The sequence below is a fragment of the Dipodomys merriami genome, unplaced genomic scaffold, assembly GCF_024711535.1.
Source record: "Dipodomys merriami isolate MVZ:Mamm:240054 unplaced genomic scaffold, mDipMer1.0.p SCAF_1, whole genome shotgun sequence".
NCBI classification, from domain to species: domain Eukaryota; kingdom Metazoa; phylum Chordata; class Mammalia; order Rodentia; family Heteromyidae; genus Dipodomys; species Dipodomys merriami.
In genome coordinates this window covers 131,728,612-131,736,929 of record NW_027202270.1, presented here as the reverse complement: position 1 = coordinate 131,736,929, position 8,318 = coordinate 131,728,612, and the positions used below count along the sequence as shown (strand labels likewise).

Below are 8,318 nucleotides of genomic sequence, written 5' to 3'. Positions count from 1 at the left end.
TCAAAATATGCCTATCATATTCTCCATTCTCATGCAGCAATTTGGAAGGAACGTGGCTTCCTGACCACCAAAGGGACTCCCATAACTAATGCCTCACTTATTCTTAAACTATTAGAAGCTGCTTCCCTTCCCCAACAGGTTGCGGTCATCCACTGCAGAGGACACCAGACAGGATTGGATGCCATTACAGTCGGCAATTCAAAAGCAGACCGGGAGGCAAAGCTAGCAGCCCAGAGACAACTCCAGGGACAACTTCCAGCTCCCTTGCTTCTGGTATTGCCTTCAATTCAACCCTCTTATACCCCACAGGAGATCGAGGAACTTATGCACCAGGGAGCCTCCCAGGAAGCACAGGGATGGTGGTCTCTGGAAGGACGAGTTGTTCTTCCTGAGACACAAGCAGACAGCTTTCTTTCCCAGGTTCACCAGGCGCTGCATATTGGATACAAGCCTCTCTCCCACCTTCTTAAACCTTTAATCCATTGCCCTAGCCTAACTACTCGACTAAAGGCTGTTACCCAAGCCTGCCCCACGTGTTCTCTTACTTCCTCACAGGGTGGTCTCCGACCAGCTGCATTCCCCACACACCAAGCACGGGGACACACCCCAGGGGAAGACTGGCAGATAGACTTCACTCACATGCCCAGATGTAAGCGGCTCAAATACCTTCTAACTATGGTTGATACCTTTTCAGGATGGATTGAAGCCTATCCCACAACGTCGGAGACAGCTGACACAGTTGCCTCTGTCCTTATTAAAGAAATTATTCCTAGGTTTGGCTTACCCAGGTCACTTCAATCTGACAATGGACCTGCTTTCATCTCCAAAGTGACCCAACAGGTGGCATCCTCTCTAAACATCCAGTGGAATCTTCACATTCCTTATAGGCCTCAGTCTTCTGGAAAGGTTGAAAGAGCTAATGCGCTCCTTAAGACACAACTTACTAAACTTTCTCTAGAGCTCCAACAATCCTGGCCAGAACTGTTACCCCTGGCGCTCACCCGCTTACGTGTTTCTCCCCGCAGCCCTACTTTCCTCAGCCCCTTTGAGTTAATGTATGGAAGACCTTTTCTCCTAGGTAATTTCCCTACTGACAATACCAAAACTCCACTAATAGACTACCTTCCCGTCCTAACCTTTCTTAGGCACATGCTGCGCCAACATGCTGACCAGTGTCTCCCTCAGCCTCATCAAGGCCCCTTTCCCACTCCCCCAATTTTGCCTGGTGATCAAGTGTTTCTCAAGACCCTTAATCCATCTGGTTTACACCCTAAGTGGACAGGCCCTCACCAGGTTCTGCTGACCACCCCCACAGCAGTCAAGCTCAAGGGACAGCCACAGTGGATTCACCTGTCAAGAATAAAAAGGTCTCCTGCTCCTGCCCCTTCTATGCCAACACTGACTTCGAGGTACACCTGTTCCCCCCTTGGGCCTACCAAGGTAAGGCTATCTCGCATCCCTGAAGATCCGGGTGAGTAACACTGAGCTAACTGCTCTCCTCCCCAAAGACCTCACTACCTCATCCCTTAGGTCACCTCCAAGCCATGGACATCCAATCTTTTCTTTCCAGTAATATATTTGCTTTTCATCTTTGTTCAGCCCCCTGCCTGAGAAGACTTCCTCCAGACTTCATCGAAGAGACTCACTTCTTGCAGACATCATGGAACTGGCAGACCAGGAAGCAGTCACCTCCTACTAGGTCACCTCTCTTCCCCCCCCTTTCCTTTTTCAGCCATGCTTCTCCACCATGCTGGGTGGGACTACAGTTCAGTAACTTCTTTTCCTGCCTGAATAGCGCATGGTGTTCTTTTCATCTACCCAATAACTACCCCTTTTGTGTGAACCAAAGTGCCTTGACACCATGCGAGATTTTTCACCAATACCATTTCTGGCCTTCACATCCACGTCCACACCACTTCTCTACTCTGGTGAGTGAAACTACTCTACGGCTCTCTGTCACTCAGTCTCTGTCCAGACGTGGCGCCACGCCAGAGAGCTCCTACGGCCTTTAGCTGAAAGGCCGGTCACCTCTGAAGCCGAGGACGCTTGGCTTTGGGGGCTTGGCCATTTCTCTCTAGAGGGCTCTGGGGGAAGTCGGGACGCCGCTTCTGCCTGGTCAGCTCTTATTCACTCACCAGACTGACTCTACTTTTTGGCTTGTGCCCTGAAGAGTGTGACGCAGGCTGGGTCCCGGGGACCCTCCCCTCTAGGTTCCCTCTCAAAGGCTAGCCATTCTAGGTTTAAAAATTGTCAGAGTTTCCATTTGTTCAGGTTTCCGTCAATGCCTCATGAAACTTCTCCAGACTCCGTCCAACAGACTCGCCTCCTCCAGACTTCATCGAGGAATCAACACCCAAGTGACAGCTGCAGCCTGCTGCCTTCTCCCAGCATGGACCACATCCCAGCCTTTTACCCCTACGACGCCCCTTGCCAGCAGGAAGTAGCCAGAGAGAGTCTTCGCCCTTTTTCATAATTATCAAAAGGCTGGAATGTAAGGTCCATTCCTGGACGACGAACAGACCTCGCCCAGTACCTGCGTTACCTAGGCAACTGGGATACCTGGAAGAGGTCACGTCCGCATCTGCTGAGGTCACATCCTAACCTGATGTGGCCACACCTTTCTCCCACCTGATCCCACTTCCCTTTACCTGGACACACCCTTCCCCGCCCCCTACCCTATATAAGGCCTAAACCGCCGCCAGACCGCCCTCTTTTTTTCTTTTGCCAGCCGCGTGGAGTGCCAACCTTGCCTGGTCCCAGCAGGTCTACTGAATAAACCCCTTACCTGAATACCACGTGCGTGGTGCAGTTTCAGTTCTTACTCGGTCACCTCTTTTTAAAAACCTAACAGTTAACTGGATATGAGTCTCATGACTTTCCTGCCTGGGTTGGCTTCGACCACCATCCTTAGATCTCAGCATCCTGAGTAGATTGGATTACAAGAGTAAGCAACTAGTGCCAGGCAAATCCTGGGTTTTTGCTGGTTAACTGGAGATAAGAGTCTCTGGGGGGCTAGGAAGACGTCTCAGTGGAAGAGTGCTTGCCTTGCATGCATGAGTTTGATTCCTCAGTAACACATAAACAGAAAAAGCCGGAAGTGGTGCTGTGGCTCAAATGGTAGAACACTAGCTTTGGAAGAGCTGAGGAATAGCCTCCAGGCCCAGAATTCAAGCTCTATGACCAACAACAACAAAAAAGTCTCTGGGCTAGCTTTGACCTGAGATCCTCAAATAATATCAGCCTCCTTAGTAGCTAGGACTAAAAGTGTGAACCTCTGGCACCCAGCTTACTTAGCAATTTAATTATGCTGGATGTTGGAGTATATATTATTTCTTGCATTTATAGTACTTGTGATTGGCTTAACTTTATAGATCTGAGTTAGGGTTTTCATTAACTATAAAAACAATTGGGCCAGGTAGGTGATGAACACCTATAAACCAAGTTTTCTCTTGAAGCCAAAGAATGTGATAGCAGAAGGGACATGCTATTGTTGAATAGTAAAGTTAATATGAAGAACTAGATAATAGTGTAAACAAATGTGGTATTTATTAATTTTGGTTTTTACTCATACTTCTTTTTATATAGTAAAGAAAGTAAACTTCTAAAATAGGTGATAATTTCATCAACAAAATCTTTTGTTCTCTCTGCCTCCACCTTATTTGTCTTCAGACAAATAAGTTTTAAATTTCCATTGTTCTAATTTTACATTCACTACCTTTTGTTTTCTTTTTCCCTACAGGGTCTTATCTGCTGTAAATCCCACAGATTATTCTTTTTTTTTTTTTTTTTTGTTAGTCATGGGGCCTGAACTCTGGGCCTGGGCGCTGTCCCTCAGCTCTTCAGTTCAAGGCTATGCTCTACCACTTGAGCCATAGCACCACTTCGGGCTTTTTCTGCTTATATTGGGCCGAGGAATCGAACTCAGGGCCTCATGCATGCAAGGCAAGCACTCTACCACTGAGCCACCTTCCCAGCTCCAGATTTTTCTTGTTGTTGTTGTTGTTTGTTAGTTGTGGGACTTAAACTCTGGGCTTAGGAGCTGTCCCTCAGCTCTTCAGCTCAAAGCAAGCACTCTACCACTTGAGCTACAGCACCGCTTCTGGTTTTCTGGTGGTTTTATTGGAGATAAGAGTCTCATGGCCTTTCCTGCCCTGGCTGGTTTTGAACTGTGATTCTCAGATCTCAGCCTCATAAGTAGCTAGGATTACAGGGGTGAGCCACCAGCGCCTGGCCAGATTATTTTCCTAGATTTCAATACAGGTTTAGTATTAGTTTTGTTTCTAAACTTATTTTCTTTTTTCTTTTTGTTGGTCCTAGGGCTTGAACTCTGGGCTTGGGCATTATCCCCTCAGCATTTCAACTCAAGGTGAGCGGTCTACCATTTGAGCCACAGCACCACTTCTGGTTTTCTGGAGGTTTACTGGAGATAAGAGTCTCACAGACAGCCGGGCGCTGGTGGCTCACGCCTGTAATCCTAGCTACCCAGGAGGCTGAGATCTGAGGATTGCGGTTCAAAGCCAGCCCGGGCAGGAGAGACCGTGAGACTCCTATCTCCAATAAACCACCAGAAAACCGGAAGTGGCGCTGTAGCTCAAGTGGTAGAGCGCTCGCCTTGAGCTGAAGAGCTGAGAGACAGTGCCCAGGCCCAGAGTTCAAGCCCCACAGCCGACAAAAAAAAAAAAAAAAAAAAAAAAAAGAGTCTCACAGACTTTACTGCCAGGGCTGGCTTTGAACTGTGATCCTCAGATCTCAGCCTCCTGAGTAGCTAGGATTACAGGTGTGAGCTACCAGCGCCTGATTTTTTTTTTTTTGATAAACAAGTTTATTTGTAAATTTAGTCAACATACATAATTGACCTAAAAACTTCAATAGAAGGATGAATTTGAAAGGCCATCTCTAGAAAAGGGATTTTCCTAGGACAGTCACCAGAAGTAGTAACCTAACCAAACACCACCTCGAATCAGCACTGGGCTAATCAGCTGCATCTGCAACGCTCCTCCCCCATTCAGGTTTACACTAAACTCCACAAGGAAAAGAACAAACCTTGGTATTATTTCCTCTAAAGGAGAGAGAAAAAAAATCCTCAAGCCTAGCTTTGAAATCAACCATAACACAATGAAGAGCTGCACTAACTAGCTTAGATTAGTAAGAGATGATGCTGGTGTGAATAACTTTTATTCTAGAGCCCTCATAAATAAAATCTCCGTTAGTGTTTGCATTACCAGCTAGAGGGTTAGTTAACATGTGGTAGAATGAGGACTTATACAAGGTATTAATATGCATACAGCATTAAACTATGAAAACAAGTGCAGTCTAGTTAGGAGAAAACCAACTGGACTCTAAATTATACACACCTTCATGACAAGACTCCCCACCACTTGTGGATGTAAAACGTTTAATTTAAAAATGTTGACACTACAATATATAAAATAGCTATTATAAATGCACATAGTGTATTCTATAGCTGCCAGGTTTACTTTTTTTTTTTTTTCTTAAGGAAACTGTAAGTTACACTGTGGTTAAGACTTGTATCTTCACCCTTGAAAAAGCCCACATTCTATCACAGTGATGTATGGTCAGACTTAACAGCCCCAATTGTTAAACACTTGGATCAAGTCATAACCAGTTTTATTGCAGAAGGACCCTGTACACATTTATCAATTCTAGTACCTTAATAGCTACCCAGCAAGTCATTAACATACAGAAACATGCATCATGAGAAGCAAGAAGTATCACCCATCCCTTCTGCATATTAGCAACAACTTGTCACTCCTGAGCCCAGTGCGCACCACTGAGATCTGTGACCAGTCACTTTCCCATTCATCCTGAGTGAAAGATGGAATGACTTAAGTACAAATGCAACATATTATAAACAATTTCTTACAAAAAAAAGTCACAGATTAAACCAAAGTATTTTACAGAATTTACTACAAAACGCCATAAAAACTGCCTTCACTTAAGCTCTCTCCCCGTATCCGGCAAGCCAACAGGATGTCTTTGGGCATGATGGAGACTCTCTTGGCGTGGATGGCACACAGACTGGTATCTTCAAACAAACCCACCAGGTACGCTTCACTAGCCTCCTGAAGCGCACCGATGGCCGCGCTCTGAAACCTCAGGTCTGTTTTAAAATCCTGACAATCTCTCTCACCAACCTCTGGAAAGGCAGCTTTCGGGTGGATTTCTGATAACGACGAATCTCTCCAAGAGCCACAGTGCCAGGCCTGTAGCGATGGGGCTTCTTCACCCCGCGGGTAGAGGGCGCGCTTTCCGGGCAGCCCTGGTGGCCAGCTGCTTGCGGGAGGCCTTCCCACCAGTGCATTTACCAGCAGTCTGCTTGGTTCGGGCCATTTTCTCTCACCCAAAGGCAAAGTTTCAGGCCGTTTTTCAGACCACCGCGCCGCCGCTGTTGCCCAGTGAAGAGCTGCAGTTGGCGAGCTGAGGGACGATACTACCCCAATGAACGACCAAGCCGCTCTGCGCTCCCAGCGCCTGGTTTTTTGAGCTAGGTTCTCACTATGTTACTTAGGCTGGCCTTGAATCTTTTTTTCCAGTCCTGGGGCTTGAACTCTGGGCGTGGGTGCTGTCCCCAAGCTTCTTTTGATCCAGGCAAGCACTCTACTATTTGAGCCACAGAGCCACTTCTGGCTTTTTTGAGTAGTTTGTTAGAGATAAGAGTCTCAAGCAGTTTCCTGCCCAGGCTGGCTTCAAACCACAATCCTTAGATCTTAGCTTCCTGAGTAGTAGCTAGGATTACAGGCGTGTGCCACCAGAGCCAGGCTGGCCTTGAATTCTTGATCCTGCTTCTACCTCCCAAATGAGATTACGGGGGCCACCTAACATGTCAAGCTAGAAGATCTTTTAAAGCTAATGAAATTTCTTTCTTTTTTCTTATTTGCCTATCCTGGGCCTTGAACTCTGATTCTAGGTGCTGTCCCTAAGCTCCTTTTGTCCAAGGCTAGCACTCTACCACTTGAGCTACAGTACCACTTCCAGCTTTTTCTGTGATTAATTGGAGATAAAGGGCTCATTGACTTTCTTGTCCAGGCTGACTTTGAACTGTGTTCCTCAGTTCTCACCTCCTGAGCACCCAGCTTAAAACTAATGTAATTTCTAGAAATGAAAAATACTGTCTTCTAGGTGCAAATTTTATTGGATGGCTGAGGGTGGAGGTATAACACAGTGTTCAGGTGATAGAGGCAAGAGGATCCTGAGTTCAAAGCTTGCCTGGGATACATTGTGACTTGAGACCAATTTGGATGACCAAGTGGTACTTTGCTTAAACAATACTAACAACAAACTTTTCTTTCTCTCCTACACTTATGTTTACTTTAAATATTTCTACATTTTTAAAAATCAGCCATGGGGCTTGAACTCTGGGCCTGAACGCTGTCCCTGAGCTCTTCAGCTCAAGGCTAGCACTATACCACTTGAGCCACAGCACCACTTCCTGTTTTCTGGTGATTTATTAGAGATCAGAGTTTCATGGCCTTTCCTGCCCAGGAAGCTTTGAACCACTATCCTCAGATCTCAACCTCCTGAGTAGCTAGGATTATAGGTGTGAGCCACTGGCACCCTGCTGAAATATTTCTACATATTTTTAAATGTCCTATTTGGTAGTTCCATCATCTCTGTCACATCTAAGTTAGTTTCTGTTGACTTTATTATCTGGTTATGAATAATACTTTGCTGCTTCTTCCCATGGCTAGTAACTTGAATACTGGACAAATATGTTACTTTATTCATCTTTAATAACTGTTGGACTTTGTTTTGGCACAGAAATTATTCACAGATCAGTTTGACTCCTTGAAGACCTATTTTTTCAACTTTGCTATCAAAGTCTAGCATAGCCTTGCCTCGAGGGAGGGTTGTTTTATTACTAAAGTGTGACATTTAGGGTCTTCATTCAGTGTAGGCCCTGGATGGTCATTCAGGATCTTCATTCTGGTTAGGCAAGCAAATCTTTTATGTATCTTTCCTCATGCCATGCGGGTTCTAAGCAATGTTTTCTGACTCTCACCATCTTTGTCTTTTATTTATTTATTTATTTATTTTTAATCAGTCGTGGGGCTTGAACTCTGGGCCTGGGCACTGGTCCCTCAGCTCCTCCGCTCAAAGCTAGCACTCTTCCACTTGAGCCACAGCGCCACTTCTGGTTTTCTGGTAGTTAATTGGAGATGAGTCTCACCGACTTTCCTGCCTGAAAGGGGTGTGTGTGTGTGTGTGTGTGTGTGTGTGTGTGTGTGCATGTGCATCACTTCTGGTTTTCTGATAGTTAATTGGAGATGAGTCTCACTGACTTTCCTGCCTGAAAGGTG

At 45.8% G+C, this 8,318-nt stretch overlaps 1 long non-coding RNA gene and 1 pseudogene across 1 annotated transcript; one reads left to right on the top strand and one right to left on the bottom strand.

Moving 5' to 3' along the window:
• The first annotated feature begins 217 nt into the window (after window positions 1-217).
• On the top strand, window positions 218-2,795 carry LOC138833016 (uncharacterized). Its single transcript, XR_011373756.1, has 2 exons — window positions 218-1,928; window positions 2,304-2,795. It is a non-coding gene; the product is annotated as an uncharacterized lncRNA (long non-coding RNA).
• Window positions 2,796-5,172: 2,377 nt separating this feature from the next.
• On the bottom strand, window positions 5,173-8,318 carry LOC138833008 (histone H3.3A-like; annotated as a pseudogene).